The sequence below is a fragment of the Halichoeres trimaculatus genome, unplaced genomic scaffold (assembly GCF_033239565.1).
Source record: "Halichoeres trimaculatus isolate MK-OKI-2021-1 unplaced genomic scaffold, fHalTri1.1 fHalTri1_scaffold_13, whole genome shotgun sequence".
Lineage (NCBI taxonomy): Eukaryota > Metazoa > Chordata > Actinopteri > Labriformes > Labridae > Halichoeres > Halichoeres trimaculatus.
The window spans coordinates 8,810,729-8,831,495 of NW_027437191.1; the positions used below are offsets into that span (position 1 = coordinate 8,810,729).

Consider the following 20,767-nt stretch of genomic DNA (forward strand, 5'->3'; position numbering starts at 1 on the left):
CTGGGCTGCCAGCTGCGCCAAATATAAACAGCTACTAAACTACTTACGAACTGACAATGTTTACTTGTCAGGTTAGCCTACAGATGTGTTGGAGCACCGGGCTGACAGTGTCGCTAACATATAGCCGGCTTGATGTCACATTTCCAACCATAGCACCATGTAACTGTACTGATAAGTCCCTTACCTCTGCATGCTGTATTCAGTAAAAAAGTTGTCTTGAACAAAGAAAATTTGTTGTGATCCAATCTCAATTTAATCCCAAAACAAACACACACCTCACAGACAGTAGTTTACAACAGTGCACGGAGACTCCAGGCCACAGGGCGGTGAGGGAGTGCAAATAAAACAGATCCTCCTCATAGCATCTTTCAATAGCTTCTTCTGTGGCTTCTGAGTATGAATTTTATAGGAAAATACATATTTTGTAATGTAAACCCACTTCTATTGGTCAGGAGACATTTCTATGTAAACACAGCTGCATGAGGTGATGCAAAAATACAGAAAAATATGCAAAAGCTACAAAAACTTTATGGCTTGGTTTGTGGGTATATATCAGTAGAGGATTACACTTTGTGAATCAGACCTTGAAATTGAGTAGATTGTTGGCAAATGAGTCGCAATTGTTGGTGCAATTAGCAGCCATTGTTGAAAAATCCTCCATTAGTGTGGAAAACAGGGTAAATTATCGTTTTAATGCTAAAGAATCTGTTCAAATAAATCCAACAATATAAACCTTTGGTAAGACCAAAGGGTCTGAGGTTTAAAGCCAGGGTAAGCTTCCTGAAGCTGCTTTTTTCCCTCACACACAACGAAATGTTACACTCATCTACTCCTCTTACCCTGACAAGAGAACAAAAACATGTTTCCCCTTAAATGTCAAATCTGACCAGCCAGCGTGGTATAGTGTGGCATTTCAATGTGTGTGCAACACAATCTGAGTCTTTGTGTTTTTATTGTTATAATTTTGTTAAACAGGTTTAAAACTATGACAGAGAGAAATGTTGAAAACAAAAGTCCTCTTATGCCTCCTACACGTGTTTGTATTTTGGTGACTTCTCTGTGACTTTGTGTGGGTTGACTGTAGCCAGGTTGCCTTTTCCCCTGCTTGATCAGTCAAGGTCGGGATACTGTGTCACTGTTTTTTTGTGGAGGACTGAAGTGCTGCTGTTCATTGAGGCATACGCTGGCATGGCCACAGCTCTCTTTCTCTTCTCTGTTTTTTCTGTTTTCTGTCCATACGTCTTTATCCGTCGCTCATCTGATCCAACCCAACAGAGGCCTCTCTTCAATATCCTCTCGATCGAAGCCAATGACTCTCATCGATGTGCTAAGAAAGTAATCACACCTTTGACACCCAGAGGACAAATTCAACCACTGACTGCTCATATTAAAGCAATAACTCTCCCTGAGGAGTGAGACAGGCAGGGTTTGGGAGACATTTGTTGCAGGACAACAGACAGACAGGGACCACCGTTATCAGCCTCTTCACCTGAGCGGCAGATTGCCTGGCGTGTTTGGTGGTGATGGTCCTTCATGTCTGTGCTGACACTTGTATTTCTCTATCAGTGAAAGTGTGGGGGAGGCCACAGCCAGAGCGGCTAGAAAGCCACTAAATACCCTGTGATTTGAACAGAGCTGACAAAAATGTCAAGCTTTATATGGGCGGCTTGAAGGTCTACAGCGAAAGCAGAGCAGTCCATATCCATTCTGCCAGTAATCTGGGAGGATGATGACTGAGCTGTGATACATTACACCACCATCTCTGGCACATATCAAGGTCACATCAGATAGAAAAAAATCATGGCATCATAAGGGAAAGTGGCATTTGGTGTCGCAGGCTATCAATATCATAGAGAGTCTCAAAGTTGTGTGTGCTTTAAGAGCGCTTTTACACAGCGTGCTTTCCACTCCGAGGTGAAAAGATGAAGCCATACCTCTTTGTCAATACCTGGGATGCTTCTTTTCTAACTTAACAATGAGATTGTAACTTTTTGCCCTCACTAACTTTCACTTCACTTTTGTTTGCCTTCCAAGCACCTTTCTCATTCGTTCCCCCCTGAAAAAAACCCCGGCGGCAGCGTCTGCTTTGATTCACGCCACCGTGTCACAGAATTTCATTTGCCAGGGCCCTTTAATTTTGCCGCTCCCTCGTCGGCTGTCAAAAAGCGTGGTGTGAGAGGTGAGGAGAGGACCTGTACCATTTGGCAGATTTCTCCACCCCTCAGGGTAGTATAGGGGAGTTGTGGGAGTTGAGCTATCATTAGTGATGTACTGCAGTGCTGGGGAGAGCTATAGGTATGTGACACGGTGCTGGACTCGAGCTGGAGTGCAGCTGTTTTAGGAGCACGAGTAGACTAAAATGCGTGTGTTTGGGAACCTTCTCTCATGTCTATTTTTTGGTTCACTTCACCAGCACTAGATGTTTCCTTTTCAGAGGTGAGAAGTGACGAATCCCTCGACAGTCCAGGATCAACAGAATGAGAGACAGGGCTGGGAAGTGGAGAGAGCCAATCTCACGCTTAATTAATGATAGCTCTGCTGGGACGGACTGCAGAGACAGACACGTTTCATTTTCTTTTACTCTGTCTCTCTGTCACTGTCTTATTCTGCCTCTCTGTAGCTCCGGTGATCCAGATGAGCGACGGCTTCAAAAGGACGACATTTTTTGGATTTCAAGCTGCATGTGGACGGATGCGTTTAAAATTTCAATCTATGATGAATTATTTTTGAGATGTCACTCGGCAAACACTTACAAAACAGACAATTTTGCTATCTGTATTTCTGTCAAGGCCCGTCTTTGACTGCAATGAAGACAGCCTTGAGTTAATGGTGTCTCAATGAACATTACATGGTGTTAGACCTGACACTTGATTTGTCAATGGGCTGGCTCACTCTGGAAACCACTCGCTGGCCCACATGTGACCTTTACGTCAGTGCTTGGGTAACTTTGAAGATTGAGCCTGACTCATCATTCAGTGTTCATCCATTTAGCAGTCTGAACGCCTCTGTGGTGGAGTTAATCAGCAGATATGACTAATGCACACCATGTTAGCTCTGGCTGCGTGTTTTTAACTCTTCCACAACCTCTGTATCAAGTCATCATAATGTTTGAGCAATCAGATCGAACATAGCCACTTGTTTTATTTACACTAAAGACTTTCTGTAAACACTTTTGTCACCGAGGATACTCTAAAGGCGTCACTCTCCAAAAGCGCTAGACTTTCCCCACGTCATCCTCATAAATAGTCATTTGTCCTTTGTTGACTCGGTGCGTCATGTAAATAAAGTCTAAAAGAAAATAAGCTTATGCAGCGGTGAGAATATGTGAACAAGAATAATGGAGTAAATATTGTCCTCTTATAAAGCTGTTTACTTGATGCTGTGTTTTATCCTCACACAGAGCCTGACCTGCTTTTTTATCAAGCAACTTGTTCCCTCATCAAGAGCAGTTTGACATTAGCACTCTGTCGCCAGCGTTTATAAGCGGTTTCAGATAAAAGTAGAATAGCTTAAAAAGTATTTAGTAAGATATGCAACCCTTAATTAAAAATCTGGTTGAGTTGTTCCAAAAATTAAGCTTAAGTTGTGGAGTGTTGTCTTAAAAGTTAAAAAACAAAGCACAGATAGAATGTACGTTAATGATAGCGGTCAAAACGTAAACATCAGGGCCCGTTTGCATGTTCAGTCATTAAACAAACAGGACCATTTGTCCTAACGTTCTGTTATGGAATGGCCCGACTGCAAATAATCGTCCGGTTAACCAATTACACCATGAAAGCGACGCAGGTGCAGATTGCGTCATCCCCTGGAACCTCCTGGAAAACCCCATCAAACAAATTTAAAGTGTGCATGTCTACCACTCATAAACAGCAATTAACCTGGCAAGCGGTAACGGTGTGACTGAGAGATGATCAAGAAAAACATTTCAGTCAGGAACACTCTCGTCATACATTGAACCATTTATTGCCAAATGGATACAGTTAGAATTGGCGTTACAGCTCTGCTTTTCAGAGTACTCCCTGGGTTAGCTGAGCAGCCTGCTCAAGCTTTCCAGGGAGAGCATAGCAAACCCCATACATATGAACAGATTAGAAGGATGCATACATATCAATAGGATACTTACAGAGTCTTATTAGGAGGAGGCTGGGGTGGAGGAGGAATTATTAAGACAGCAGCAGCAGCTGGGTAGCAAAGAGGCAGCAGGGATAAGACAGAGTGAAGATGTGATTGGTTGAAAGGGGTTAGAGATTGAACATCAGCCTGTCTGCTCATCATAGCCGGGCGTATAACTTCTGTGTCCAGCATGAACTTACACTAACTGCATTTTTCAGAGGAAGAAATATAGATTTCCTTACAAGAATACAGAAGGACGAACAGCTGTTATCAGTGGGTCAATCAGGTAAACAAAGAGAAAGAGAAAGTTTGGCTATCTTCAACAGAGTAAATCTGTGTGGTGTCTCCAAGCACACAGTAGAAAACCAGAAAAACAAACAAGCAATATGAAAGCTGCTTTGTGGAACAAGCGCTGCAGCATTGCCCCAGTACCTCACACCACACACATCTTGGAATGACCCAGACGTACAAAAGCAAAGCGCAAATCAAACTTGTAAAACTGACAGCAGCGAGTTGTGCACGTTTGAGACTTTGTTTGCCTCCCTTGTCTCACCTACTTACCTTAAATTTGGCGCTCTTTTTGTTAACCTTGCTCATGCATACCACTTATCAAATGTTTTTTTGCCATTAGTACAAATGTTTTCCTCACTAATGGCTGGTCATGCATATGAGCCCAGGTCATGTCATGAGGCAGAAGCAGTACAGTATGAAGATGGGCCCCTTGATTCTTCTGTTCGGTTTCAGCTTGCAGTCTTGTAAAGGCTGTTAACTTTTACAGAAATAAAAACATTTTGATTTTGAAACCTTGAAAAAAATCCACATCTGAGTAAAAGTGTTGTTTCATCTATTCACAAGACACATTTTTCTCTTTCATCCAGCTGATTTTGAATCCAGGTTGTTTTTTAAGCCTTAAATGCTAACCTGAAAGGTTTGGTTTCCACGGTTTCCACGGTTTCCCCCTGATGAGTAATTACAACAAGCTTGAACTTATTTCAAAAGCTAAAGCAGGTAGAGCTTGATAAGTTGCCACCTAATCTCTCCAGTGTTGAAGAATTGTGGCTGAACCAAAGATCGTATTTTACGCCTGCTGGTTTGATGTGGATAGTCGTCTCGGGAACACTCGTTTATGTGAGGCTCTCTATCATGGGAGATCAACGTCTCTAGTTCTCAATTAGCTCGCACTGCTGGCCTGAGATGTTTGGGAACAATTAGGAAAGGAGTCTGCAATCTAGAGTACCGTGGGGGGAAAACGCTGAGGGAGAGACGCTGAAAGTGATTTGCATGGCTGCCGTGTTAAAGAAATTGCTTGCGTCCATCATCTTGAACTGGCCTGGTGCTGAGGAGACGAGAAAATGAGAGGTAAATTGTTTGCAGTTTAATTGGAGTCTTTTTTTTTTCTGAGCTGAGAGGTGGGACGGTCCAGTTCACACACTCCTAAACGCTTTGCATGAAGGTTGAATTGATCTGGATTCTTCCTTGCCCCTGTATGATTTCTGTATTTTCACATGATTTCAGGCTGTTTAGAAAGACATTTTGAGGAAGAGAGTTGCAGAGAAGTTAAGAAAGAGGGCAACCTGCAGCAGGAAGGTCATGAACCAAAATCAATTCACACAGCTGTGAGATAAGATTTTGCACACTAAGCTCCAGAGATTCGCGCTCGCCCTCCATTTTCTCCTCACTGTTTTTCCTCGACTCGCTTCTTTTACGGCGCCTATCTAAAGCACATCAAGGATGTTGCTTAACGCCTGGGGATATATGATAATCACTGATTTATTCTCTCTTCAAGAGGCGGTGAGGAAGGCGCTGAGCAGCCTGCTGCGTGCCTCCACGTGGTAGTCTGCCAGATGATGTTTGATGAGTGTGTTCATCTGCTCTGGTGTGTGTGCGTACAGGTGTGTGCCTGTGACTGTAGGCAGCTCCGCTCTTCTTCTCCACCTGCTGTCAGTCGTCTTTTCTTTTCAGTTAGTCAGTCTCTGTGATCACCTTCCCCGCAGCAGCCGCTCAGACCTGCCGGTAATTGTGTAAAGGTCAAACTAGTTTGCAGGAATACCTCTGTATTCTTCTTTTATTCCTCTTTTAATGCCTTCCTCTCTTTCATTTTTTTGTCAATACCCAGCTTTAATCCCCTGCAAGACAGTGCTCCTCCCAATGAATTCTGGGAGATGAATGCTGGGGGTCTGCTATTTGCTCTGTTGGTCCAATTAGAAGACAGCGACTGATGAGGAGCCGGCTTCTGTGTGTGGCTCATTAAACGGACTCACACACTCACACACACACTTTGTTTGGGGACCTCTTAATCATTGTCTCACACGTCTGCGTTCACGCAGAGCTAAATTAGAATAACGTTACTGACATATTTTTTGTGCACACACACACACACACACACACACACACACACACACACACACACACACATAAAGAGCTGTCAGCTGGATTGCAGCTGCATCCACTCACATTGTCAGAAAACAGAAGAACAATATCAGAGGGTTTATAGCGTCTGGTCCCCCCCACCACCGTCGACATGACAAACTCATTCCAGGACTGTCATGGATTGTCTGTCTCCTCTGTTGTCTGAGTGTGTTTGCAACTTTGTGCCTGTCTCCATGAATTTTTCACACCACTTGGTGTGCAGGAGAAAACGTACAAGAAGGTATTTCCATTAGACTTCTCAGTGTGAACAGGTTTGTAGATGTTCAAATTTCATGTCTGTAGGTCATGTGTTTGCTTCTTTGTGTGTGTGTCTGCTTGTGTGTGTTGGTGCGTTCAGGGCAGTTTGTCTCTCAGTGTGTGAGAACCAGCAGCCGGCTCCAGGGGTTTTGAACCACAGGGGTTTTTGTAATGGATGTCCCCCATGCCTCACAACACAGTTTATATAGATCCTCCAGGATAGCTTGTGTGTGTGTGAGAGAATGTGTGTGTGTTTGTGTAAACCTGCTGTCTTGTCAGCCTCTACTGTCACGACGGGGCACCCACACACCACGGGGCGAGCAAACAACACACATCAGTTACACAAACAGGGAAACACACACGCACACACTGTGCAGCAGTTTGTTTCAGAGCTGGTCGGCAGGACATCAGCACACGCTCACAGGCCGGACCTCCTGCTGCGAAGCCGCCAGAGATGGCTGACTGGTTAAAGAGCGATACACAAGCCGGACTTATAACTCAAACTTATGACTGAACTAGAAAAAAGTTAACTGTTACCAGCTCAATGGCAGTGATAGTGCTCAGAAAGACAGAATCCATCCCTACAAAATGCAATTACACAGATCACTTTGGAGAATTGAAATGCAGCCTCTCTGCTTTGAGTCAGACTGAATAATTGAGGTTTAAACCCAAAAAAAGGAAGCGACTTCCCAGATGGTGTTCAAGGCGTTACATCTCAAATCCAGACTCTTTCACTTTCCATACAGATGTCATCTATCCCTGAGCACATGCCAGTCGACTTGCATGGATAATCTAAGGGGAACAGTCGGTATTTAATCCTTTGCCAAGCCAGTTTAAAAAGCTGTGAGATTGCTGTGAGATCCCACACTCTTGCTGGTGTTTAATTAGCTTTTTTTCCAGCACAACAGTTCTGGGAGAAAACTATTATTAAAGTTTTACTTCTATTGCCAGCACTTTTTTTACAGCTCTTTTCAAGTAACTTCATCACAGACTTCAAAAAATTATCATCTTTTTAGTAAAAGAGAAGATGAAAAAACGGTCACATGACTCGGCTCTTGTGCACCATGTTTAAATCACCAAACGTCCTCAGGTATGTTGTCCTCATTAGGCTGCCTGAGGCTGTTTCCATGTAAAGCCTCCCTGAGATCAATATATGGACATAAATAACATGTATGAAACTCTACAATCAAAAACACATAATATAATATCTGTATACCTGCAGGCCATATTAACTCTTAAAAACACCTATAACCCCCCCCCCCCCAAAAAAAAAATATATATATATATATATATATATATATATATATATATATATATATATATATATATATATATATATATATACATATATATATATATATATATATATATATATATATATATATATATATATATATATATATATATATATATATATATATATATATATATATATATAAGAATAGAAATATATTTTTATTATTATTATTATTTATTATTATTATAGTACAGCATCTAGTCAGTAGGGGGAGCTTTCATTTTTTGTATTCATGGTCAGTGAACACTCAGGATGTTTATTTAGAAGTCCCTGTGAGAACTTTTTTAAGTCATCATGAAAAAAACATAGACATTAGATTAATTTTTAGGAGATGGTGGACACTGAAGCTGTTTAAAAGAAAAAAAAAACACAAGAGCAAAAGAAAGCTAATCAGAAGAGTGATAGAGCACGAGCTAAAGAGCAAAACTGTTTGTAATAATGTCCATTTAAACCCAGAGTCAGCAGTTATTCTGCAGTGGTCTGTTCAAACTTGAAAGTCTATCAATAAAATGAAGAGTGAGGTTACGTTAGCTCTGCTTGGTGAGGTCGGAGTTGGTAGACGAGCTCTGGCAGGACATAATCAGGATTGACTGACTTGACATGTTTCAGACATGTCTCAGAGCACCTGTCTGTGAGTAGCTAAGCTTTAAACTGAGTTTACAAAGGGTGCTTTTTGTAAAGTTTCAAACAATAGCACTATTGCACAATAGCACTGTGTTTGTAACTGCAAAGAAATGAATTAGGTTGTGGCTTTGTATCCTGTCAAAAGTTATCTTCAACAAAGATGTCTTGGTTAGAGTCACATCTTCACAATGTTGTCACAAGTGCCTGTGGGAAATGGAGTGTTTATCCTGGAAAAATGGTAGCTTTTTCCAGATAGCCCTCACAATGCCTTTAACATAAAGTTTACATTGCCCAGAGATACAACCTAGCAGGGTTTTCCAAGACGTTAAGAGCTGGAAACATAAATCTTTGTGAAATACAAGACTGAACGTCACTAGATTAATAAATTCTGTATTCAGTCTTTAAATAGATAACTTTTCCAAAATACAAATTTAATCAGTGTGACAAAACTCATTCACTCCCCCACTGTCACAGTCTTTTTGGCTCAGATGTTACCCACTGTTGTTGTTGTTGTTTTTTCTGAAAGAAAATCTTTGGTTGCACCTTTGAAATAATAACCAATTATTTTGCTGTCTTTAAAATGTTATGAGAAATTAGAAAATATTATACTATGAATCAAACTAGCTTAACCCTTTAAAAGGTCCCAGTTTGGCAGTTTTAGTAAACGTTGTGATTTGTGTTTGTTATTCTGTGTTAAGATCTTTCCAAACCTCTTTTCAAACATTAAGTGAGATCCTGTGGTGTTTGGCTGGGCCAAAATTAACCCATTATGAATAAGTAGCGAGGAAAACTTCTGGCAAAAGCCATCAACAGACTCAGACTCATGTTGAACAGCTGACTGCTGCCAAAGTGTCGAGTTTAACATGTCGCAGAGATGATGTAGTGAAGACAAACAGAGCTACCAGGTAGCTCTCTGTGACCTGTGTGCTCTATGTGCTGATTGGTCAAATCTTCAGGTGTGGACTTTCAGCAACCTTTCAGCATTCCTCAGTAGCAGTCTCAAACTCTGCACACGGCTGTACTCTGAATACATATGTTTCCTGCCTTTGCAGCACTATCTTGAATGTATGCTGTATATGAGGGGAAAAACAGAGAGACTATGTTCTTTTGAGACTATGCACAGATCCATATATTCGTAACCATCTCGGTGTGCACAGAACGCACCATGTGCCTGCTGGAGTCAATAGGATTTAATTAAATATGTATCACACAGACACAGCCTTTGATGTTCCCCAGCTATAATGTGTTCTGTTTCATTGCTCAGCTGAGCTGTTAGCAAGGCCCAGTAATGTTTCTCATCTGTGTCCACAGAGAGATGCTGCAAACTACAATGAAACCTGTTGCCTTAACTGGCTGAGGAGTACTTCCTTGAATGTGTGCGACTGCATGCTTGGGTAGTCGTACTGCGGGAGAGCCCGAGATGCAGAATAGACTCCAACAATTTCTCTATTGGTTTGTGATTACTATTCAACTTTCATCTCTAAAAAGAGACTAAATTGAATGCTTAATTTGGTTTGTGCTCATTAGGAGCTGAGGCCTAATGGGACCTTTGGCTAATTTGGGAGATGTGAAGCCGCCAGCCCCAGCCATTTACACAACGCCTACATCGATTTGGTATTAAAGCCTTGAAGTCATAATAGCCTTCGACTGAGAGAAGTACAGCAATATTGAAATGGATTGAAGAGGGAGATCAAAATGTGGTCCACAAGGAGAGAATGTAGGGTCCAATTTCATCTGCTTGTTTGAGACTTCACACGTTTTCGATAGAAAGCCAATGAGCTTTTCAAATTAGAGATATTGTCTTACTTATTGATTGTAATGTTGCAATTAGAGAGGTCAGAGGGTGTATTCATAATAATAAGGAGGGAACTCCTAAGAACAATGGCGCACACATGCCTTCTTTGATTGAGCCAAAAAATGACATTTTGATCTATGCGACCCAATTCTGCACTTGAATAACAAAAACAGTTTGTTTTTTGTATTGTATGTTTGTTTGTTATGGGGCTTTGAGGTCAGCCCTGTTCGTAGAGGTCTTATGTTCTCACACAGCCCATAAATCGTCACTGTCAAAATCATTTCAAGAAAAAATTTAACTGGCTGATAAAGAAGAGTTACAGCTGTGGCAAAGCTTACCGGAAGCCCGTTTTCATTTCCTTAAATCGGACAAATAAACCAGATTTTTTGGGGGGAAAAAACATAGAAACGATGGGATGTAGAGCTGTGGGAACATAGGCACGTTCCTTGTAGTGGAGGTAAAAATAAGCAAAACTGATTCAAAGAAATTTTGATTAAAAGATGAAGAAAAATTATTTCGTCCCAAATTATCTCAAAATCTCTTTCTGTGTTTTCAATTTAAGGTTTGGTAAACTTTCAAATACATGACTTTGTATCAACAGTTTTAAACATGTAACCAACACAACAACAAGATCGAACAAAGACCGAGTTGAAAGAAAATAAAGAGTTTAAAGTCACAAAGCAGCATACATGAAACCTAATGTTGTAACCGAAGAAGAAACAATATTGAATAAATAGATCAAACTATTGATGTAGAGACTGAGTTTTATGGCAGCACTTTAGAGGCCAGAACAGAGAATCTCAACACAGCTTTCATGACACCACAACATAGAAATTACACACAGTAGCATAACGATAACTCTGTTACACCACAGCAATAAAAAATGTACTCCTGGGCACCAAAACCTTAACCAGGTTGTGTACCTAATGTAACCCCTGTAAGCAGATAGTTCTGTGAAGAGGGTTTCAGCTGTGTGCTCTGGGTTCTTGCGAGGTTTCAGCGCCGTCTCACAGTAGTTCAGGGAGCTCACGTGACATACTGGGCACAGGATTTTAAACATGGCTGAACAGTCTGTCGGTGAGGCTTGAGGTAAGCGCTGGGATGGGCTGCAGAAGTCGCGAGGTCGGTCGCGGATTTTGATCTGACTGGTTGAACATTATACACTTGTTTCACACTCAGAACCTCCGCAAGGATTTTAATCATATCACACACTCAAACTGATTTCTGCAGCAAAAGACTTTTCACTCAAACTGATTTCTAAAGCAAAAAAACTCATACATCCACACTGATTCATAAAGCCTGAGACTCACTCCCTTTTTCCATGGATCCACAACAACGTGAACTCTGGGATTTGTTTGGTTAATTCAATTTGTTTTCCTGTCATTTCATGATTTCCTGATGTCAATTTGGTCACGATCACCTTGTTTATATATGAAAATAATTACTCACCTTCTCCATTATATAAAATATTTCAATTGCATTCAACCCTTGGTCGTTGTGTTTATTAAACTGGTCCTCAGCCTCCATGAGCAAACTCTAATTTTTCTGATATTAGCCCAATACAACTATTATTCACTCAAGTCAAACTACTAATCAACTATAATCTAAATGATACACAAAGTTGTTATATTTGACGTTTAACTTGGATGCTGTACTTGTCCAGAGATAGTCTTTGAACAAAGACCCAAACCTTACTTTTAAAGTAAACAGGTACAAATAGGATTCTCATAATTTTGTTTTGTAGTCCTGGAATAACATCTTGATCTCTATTACACATTTTCGTAATCAAGAGGAGTATCCTGTCTATATTTTCTCACATTTGTTCAGGATTTGCTTCTGTGGTTTTCGCTCACAGATAACAGTCTGCAAGTCAGGTCAGACAAATACTCGGGAACCAGTTGACTTTATTCTCTTTCAACACCCTCATCTTTATGAGCTACCAAAAGACTCCACAAAATTTCCCAATCTGTGATTCAGATCACAGAGTGAGGCTGTGATGGAGGGCTGAGCAGAAAGACACACACAGCAGGCAAAGAGGAGCGCTTCAACTGCAAAATAATTGTAGAAATATATTTAAATCACTGCTTACAAAGCTATGAGTACATTTTCTTTTATAGAGTTGTTCTAATCATGTCTTCTTAATTCAAGTCAGTTTTAGGCGCTCAAATGTGTGTTTCTTCACTTTTTTATACTTTTTACATTTGAACCTGCCTTTATCTTAATGTTTTCACTCCATCCTTTTATGCTGCAACAGCTGCAAAAATAATTTCCCTGAGGACAGATTAATTGTGAATGTTAAATGAGAATCAAAACAGTTTCTAGCAGCAACTCGTTTTAAGAGACCCTGCTTATATCTGATGTAAGATGAAAATAGCTTTGATCCTGCTTTGAGACACTTCTTAGACTTAATCTTGATTCGCTCACAAAAGTCACTCTTTGACTTGAAGTCTTGCTTCATGAAACCTTACCTTACCTTACCTTATTTTTTTTTCCAATGTCTTGTGATCTGCAGTAAAGTGGAGCTCCTTCCATTCCTGTCCTGACTCCCCCTTTCCTCCTATTACCCCCCCACACGCTCTCATCTTCTCTCTGCCGCTCCTTTGGTCATGGCTTTCAGCGCAGCTCACCACCACATCCACATGAATTCCTCCCTTCCTCTTTGAAGGGAGAGGAACCACAAACGGCAACACAAACCGTAACTCTGAGCTGTAATCGCTGCTCCAATTTCACTTGAGGATGGCGCTGACTTGCAAAGAGAGGACACATTTCCGTCCATTTCTCATCTGCTTACCTCACATGTACCTCTCCACCTGTCTCTCATCATGTCCCCTGCTATCTGCAGCCCCTTCAATCTTTCACCCTTGCTGCTGTCTGTCTGCGTGTTCCCGTGCAGCACTTGTTTGTGTGTGCGAGTGTGTTTGTCACAGGGCTTCCCTGATGACCTTGTACACTGCGGCAGGGGGGTGATTAAGGATCAGGGCCAAAGACCATTTCCTTTTCCATGGGAAGATGAATGACCCTGTTTGAAAGTGGCTGCCTATGGCCTCAGGGCAATTAGAGTTTGCTGTGAGCCAGCAACCCTCACTGCTCTGTGTACAAAGGCAGGTCCTTGAGAAAAAGAGAAATACTCGGCTCATAACCCATTCTGCTGAAACCAACACAGCATGTTGATGGTGAACAAATTAAACGCTTTTTTTTTTTCCTTTTTACCTTCCCAGCTGTTTCCCCTGCTGCTCCCCTCACCCACCCTTATTCCATTTCTTTATGAAAAAAATACCTGAAAAAATTGTGCTGACTACAGGAGGCAGCTAAGAGAGGCCCACCGAGGGTGCTCATTTTGAAATATCAATATTTGATCTAGGAAATCATTTAGCAAGTGGCTTTGGCCTTACAAGTTGATTCTGGAGCTCATTTCATTATGTTCTATCCTGGGTGTTGAAGAAGAAGGTTGACACGGGGGCTTCTAGCCTTTTTGCCCTCCCAGTGTTTGCTTTAATCTTTTAACAAAACTCTTATTAATGAAGATTAAACATTCTTTACTAGAAACACAATAGTGTGTTCTTTTAGATCTACCTCTGTGCTGCTGTTTCCATCTTATTCCTCTTCTCTTTTTTCAGATAAAGCATCTTATCTGTCACAGAGTGAGGAGTATGAGCAAAAAGAGTTGTGGCAGCCTATTGATAGGGATATGGCCTAGCACCATTGATTCCCCTTGTAATACAAGCCTCTTCCTTGTCGGCCTGTCAAAGCCCAGATCGGACATGATAACACGCACATCAGACAGCCGTCAATAGAAAGGCGAAGCTTCCGCCGCTGAGATGACTATCTTATTTTGGTTCAAGGGCTGGTGGAGTGGAGGGATGGGAATTAGTGAGATAGCAAGAAAGAGGAGATGGGAGTGGGAGCCAGCCTGACCTCTGATGTCTGTCGCTGAGACATTTCTCAAGCTGAAAAATAGTCTGTGGTGTGTATCCCAATCTAACGTGTGTGAAAAATATGTAGCTACGTTCCCGGTAAGACAGGTATGACGAAGTTGCTTTGAATTATGCATTTTTGATTTGTCCTTGCCTTGGTGTCCCCACTTTGATCTCTGCACTTGCAACCACATTGGATATCCATGGCAACTGTCTGCCAGGATGAGGCGCTGGAGGAAAATTGATTTGTTTAGGGTTTGTTCCCTTCAGTGCAAAAAATAAAAAATAAAAAAAAAAGCTCTCGCCATTGGGCACTTTTGAATTGTAAATAAACCATATTGGGTTTGAGAGCAGAGATCTATGACACAGTGTCCCTCCTCTTACTCTCCAAAAGCTTCATTTCTCAGACCTTCCTCCACCATCCAGGCACAAAAACACATGAAGGTCATTTGTTATGATAAGAGCGTGTTGCGTTCAGGAGCAAACCTCAGCCCCCGCCCTCCCTGATGCTATGACTCAGTGTGTTGTACTTAAACATGTGTGCTTATTTTCTCCCCTCGCCTCTACAAGATACAGCACTGTTGGCGCTCATATTTCATGTCATGTTTGTAACCCGGGGGCCGCGGCTGCTTTTTAGCCTTTACACTGCCTCTACTGACCCAGGGGAAAACTACAGACAGTGGACGAGTACATTATGTCTTTCTTTTCCCCCTGCCGAGCACAAGCGGCTGCTTTGATGTGCCCCATCAAATCACCATCACGCTCAGCAGAATATTCAACTGCATCCACAGCCGCAGCTGCAGCAGCTGCTCCTGCTCCCGTCCATGTGTTTGATGAGTTTCATCCCGAGTTGAAACGTACCCCGTGTGATTACTATGACCCTTAGATGATAACTGCCAACACATATTTAAATCCTTTCTTTTAGGTCATTAGTTGGTCACATTGAATTGAAACAGTCTGAAATGAGCTCACCAGATGTCAGTTTTCATCAATGAAGTAACAGCTTTGAGTATTGGATTCTGCACTGACTCTATCTGATGCTCAGAAGTGGGTTGTGGGTAATATAGCCTTTAAGGTTTTCAGCACAATCTGCTGTGGTTTGTTGTGCAGCACTTCTGAGTCCAGCCATATGCTTTTTATGGAAAATACTCATGTTTTAGCAGGCAGATCCTCTGAGTTCAGTCAGGTTTATTATTAGTCATAGGCGTAAAAAGATGGTGTGAATGCACTTTCTCTCCTGCAGGCTCATAATTAGACATGCCTCAGCAGCCAGGCACAGAAATTAATGAAAATAATCTGAAATCAGGGAACAAGCACTGGAAAGGAAGCACATCGTATCTTTGGTTTTTCATTGTTTTCTCTGCTCCGTGTTGGAGCCAGGCTGACTGCTTTGCTCGAAAACCTGAAAAGTGTGAAAAGTGTGGCACGGCTGTATTGAATAGTGGATTTTATTTGGCTGTGGAAGGAATCTGTCAGACACCGGGTGCATTTATCTGCTCGATGTAGCGGAGCGTGGCAGCCTGCAGTGCTACTACTGCTGCTACTAATACGGCTAAAGGGGGGCAGGGCTGGAAGTGTAAAGATTTGTCACCTGGTTTTCAATGAGACATCTGCTTTTATGTCCTAAAACATTATTGAATTAGAAAAGTTTAAGATTATATCACTGCTTTAGCTCTGTTGTAAGGACAGGCACCCCATTTATAGAGACTTATCTAAGTCGCACTGGTCAAGGGATCGACCTCTCCTTTCCTTATTTTGTGTCTCTCTCATTCTGTCCTATCAAATTAGGCAAAAAACTTAACACGCCGTTAGGATTAATGTGTACACTGAAAGAGTTAGTGGTCTCTTTGATTGTTTCTCCTTTCTGTACGAGCTCTGTCAACATTCATTTGTAAAGTTAATACAACATAAGTTTAAAGCGCCAGAACTAGCAGACCTCTCTCTGTGAAACAAATGACCTCTTAAGGTTCAATTTCAGCTAATCTGATGTTTTAAAGTCCTTACATTTTCTTTTCTGGTGCTATATTCTGTTGATGCAGACCTGATCAAAATCTTAAGACCAGTTGAAAAATTGCTAGAATATGCATTTTGCACATTTGGACCTTGATGAGGTTTTAAGTAGAGCTATAATATGCAAAAACAAGAAGTGGGAGTGTGACAAATAACATTTGGAACATGTAATTAATAAAAAACTGAAATAGGTTGTTTATCACCTGATCAAATGTTTAGGACCACAGGATATTAAAGCCAAAATCTGCTCAAAATATTCATTTCCTGTCAGGCATTCACACGGTCATACCCTCCTGATGGGTAAAGCTAAGAAGCTGTCTCTTCTTGAATGTGGTCAGATCGTCAAGCAAGGCCTCTAGCAGCGTGCCATCGCTGCTGAGGTTGGACACAGTAAGACAGTCATTCTACATTTTCTGAAAGACCCTGAGCATTATGGAACAAAAAAGTCAAGTGGTAGACCCAAAAAAATTACACCTGCACTGAGCCAGAGGATCTGATTGGCTGTCCATCAAGACACAGGGCGGCCCTTGACCCAAATTAAGGCCCTTACTGGTGTCGACTGCAGCACAGTAACCATCAGATGGCATCTGCGGGAAAAGGGTTTCAGAAACAAAAAATTCAAAGACCTCGTCTCCTTCAACTCCACAAAACTGCCTGTTTAGACTTTGCCAGGGAGCATCAAACATGGGACATTGAAAGGTGGAGGATAGTTTTAGTTTTTATTCTCTGATGAGAAAAAATGTAACCTTGACGATCCAGATGGCTTCAACGTTACTGACACGACGAGGAGATCCCACCTGAGATGTTTTCTGCCCGGCACAGTGGAGGGGGTCCATCATGATCTGGGTCTTTTTCATTCAGTGAACACTGGAGCTTCAGGTGGTGCAGGGTGGTCAAACGGCAGCTAACATGACTCTTTTGGACCATCCCACATGTTCCCCTGATATAAATCCAACAGAGAACATTTGGGGATGGATGAGGAGGGAAGTTTATAAAAACGGCCATCAGTTTCAGACAGTTGATGCCCTTTGTGAAGCCATCTTCACCACTTGGAGCAATGCTCTCAAAAGCTTCCTGGAAACACTCACATCAAGCATGCCCAAATGAATTTCTGAGGTGATTAACAAGAACAGTGGAGCTACTCATTACTGAGTCCTGCTGAGGAAAACTTTTGTTCTGGTTTGGAGATTTTTTGTTGTTTTGATCAGCTGATAAACAGCCTATTTGAATTTACTTGCTGTTTTCGATAAATTACTTTTTCAAAGTTCTTTTTGTCACACTCCCCCAACTTAAAACCTCATTAAGATCCAAATGTGCAAAAGGTAAATCCTGGTAATATAAATTTCCACATACTCTGTTTTCCTCCTTGGGCTGTTCGAGCTAAAGGCTAGAAATACAGAGGTGATTTTCTAACTCAGTGTCTGTGCTATCCCAGTAGGAATAGCAGCACATTAGCAGAACAGCATTTTCAGTCCTCGACACAAACAGTAGAGCAGAGGTAACACACCTTTTGCTGGTGTTAAAAAAGAGCTGGAGTTGCAGTGTCGATACAGACATGAAAAACAATTACAGCAAAAGTGGAGTTTCAAAATGTCCTCGCCTTATATTCTGTCATTAAGTGCTGTTACATCATTTTTGAAACCACATGAGTCGTAGCTTGAATAACGAGTCTCTACCTGACGTGCAGGGTTTCTTTTCCTGCTGTGTTTAAAAGTTTTGAATAAAAAAAAGTGTCGTTTCCAGGGCTGCAGGTTTATTGTTAATCAATCTCTCAGCCTCTTTGTGGGCTCAGAGGTCAGGCCTGAGTGGTGATGTAGCATGCACTCCATTCAGCTGCGGAGGTAATTGCAGCCCGACCTGTTAATGGTCTCTGCATTGCTGCTGGCTGATTCACAGTCGTCAGTCCAGACTTCCTGATTAAACACCACAGAAGCTTTGTCCAGACGTCTTTGCACATTCTCCGTTTTGTCTGCGTCTGTGCCGTCAGCTGTGAAACTAAGAGCTGCGTATTTGAGGCTGGTCTCAGAAGGAGGCTGTCTATCTTTATCGATTCCTTGGTGTGATCCTTTTAGTTGATGTGCTGAAGTGGTCAGAGCTAAATGCTGTTTTAATGAAGTCTGCCTATTGATTGCTCTCTGCTAGCTTAATGTTTGTTTATGGAGTTAAGAATTTGAGCGACACTTGCAGGCGTGTGTGAGGATAATCGGGCGTGATGCTCGGAGGGTGTGAATTTTTATGTCCTGAAAAGATTGGAAAGAGACAGAAAGTAGAAAACATGCATGCAATTATTAAATCTTTGAACACACCAGCCTGTAAATCCATCAGCCCAAAACATCTGAAAACGATGAGTTATTGAGAATAATTGCACCATAAAGAAATCACTTTGCTGCCAAAATATATCCCACTCTGTGTTATGGAGATTTAGACTGAGAATTGGATTTCCCCAGCTGTAAAATCAGTTTTTGTAGTCCTGCTGGCCAACCGCATCATTCTGCCATACTCCCATCACTGCACACATGCAGCCTGTGCCATTTCCGCTCCGTGAGCTCTCTCTGCATTTACAGCATCCAGCCTCATGCTATATGTTATTATCGACGTCTCTGGTCGGCTGAGAGGAGTCTGTGAGCCCCGTGTGTCAGTTCATCGGTTCTGCATTAGCCCAAATGCGGAAAAATGGCAGCCATAAGCCCTTGATGAGGAGCTCTTCAGCTTGAACCATTGTGCATGTCGGAGATACATCGTGTGTTTATAAATGAATCAGGCAGCACATCTAGTGGATCTACAAATGTCAAACACCACACTTCAAAAGCCCTCTTCAATTTCTGCGAGTGGAATCAAAGTCGCCGGGATGAGAGGGTCTCTTACACGGAGGCACAGATGATTTTCAATCAAGTGGAGAGTGAATACATTGACTGTGAGGGTGTCCTTCCACCATTTAAATGCAACCTTTACGATGCACAAGGTTAGGCAGCCAGTCCTCTTCCTCCTCCTTCATGTGGATAGGCTCACAGATGAAGTCCTTAATGGTTACTTTCATTGCAGGACCTCTGCACTGCAATGCTGCGGCTTCAGTGAGCCAACATGTCGAGAGAGCACGGAGGGTATGAACATTTTTAATGAGCCTTACCAAAGGGTGAGGGCCTGTGCCGTCTTACCTTTTTTTATCGACTAAAGTACCATGAACCTTCTTTAGAAAGTCAGAGCAGTGTCAGTCCACATGGGGATGATCTTTTCTCACATCTTATTTATAAATCTGCAGATCTCGTCTGTGTAACTTCCCGTTCAGTGGCTTGCAGCATTGGTTGATTCTGCAAATTTCAGAGTTTCCAAGTAACAGAGCAAGTTTTGATGTTTTGAGCCTTTTTTAGTGTAACAGATTACACATACCGTAAACTCTCATTCATTCATTTCACTCATTTTCTGAACCGCTCATCCTGTTGAGGGTCGCAGGTGGCTGAAGCCTATCCCATCTGTCATTGGGCGAGAAGCGGGGTACACCCTGGACGCTGGCACATAGGCAGACAACCTTTTACGCTCACACTCACACCTACAGACAATTTAGAGAGCTCAATTAACCTGGTTAGCATGTTTTTGGAATGTGGTAGGAAGCTGGAGTACCCAGAGAGAACATGCAAACTCCACACAGAAAGGCCCACCTGGTGACCTTCTTTCTGCAATAAAACCATAAACTCTAAATGGGAAAATTGCTTGGTAAAGCGACACCTGAATGAGCTTTAAGTGCCCTGGTACCACACGGGTTTTTAATTCCTGTGTCAGTGTGTCAAATTGATATGTGTTAAATTAATATAACTACATTGCCATGAAGTACCCACTCCACTCTTCCAGATTTAGTGCTGTCAAAACGCAGAAGTACAAGTCTACAGGTGTTTCTTTTTTCTTTTTTCTTTTTTTTATTTATGCTCGCCAACCCTTTTTTGTTCAAATTTAAAGAATCTGTGGAAACTGAGTTAAATCAAAGATTATAAAAAGTGTGGGGACTGGTTCACTGCAAAAACTGAAATCTTATCAAGTGTTTTTGTCTCATTTTCAGTAGAAAATTCCTTTTAAGACTCAATATGAGCCAAATTCACATGACCAATCCAGAAAAATGTCTTGTTTGAAGTTATTTAAGGACAAAAATGAGGTCTGAATTGCTCGTAACCAGTAAAAAATTCTGCCAATGGAACAAGAGAAAAGTTACTTGTATTAAGACATTGTTCTAGTCTCAAGGAAATTTTCAAGCAATTTTTTCTTGTTCCATTGGCAGATTTTTTTACTGGTTACAAGCGATTCAAACCTCATTTTTGTACTCTGATAACTTGAAACAAGACATTTTTCTGGATTGAT

At 41.7% G+C, this 20,767-nt stretch overlaps 1 protein-coding gene across 14 annotated transcripts in view; it reads left to right on the forward strand.

Annotated features, from left to right (window-relative positions):
* Positions 1–20,767, forward strand: part of nrxn3b (neurexin 3b) — a 436,915-nt gene that overhangs the window by 390,089 nt on the left and 26,059 nt on the right. The window lies entirely within an intron of this gene.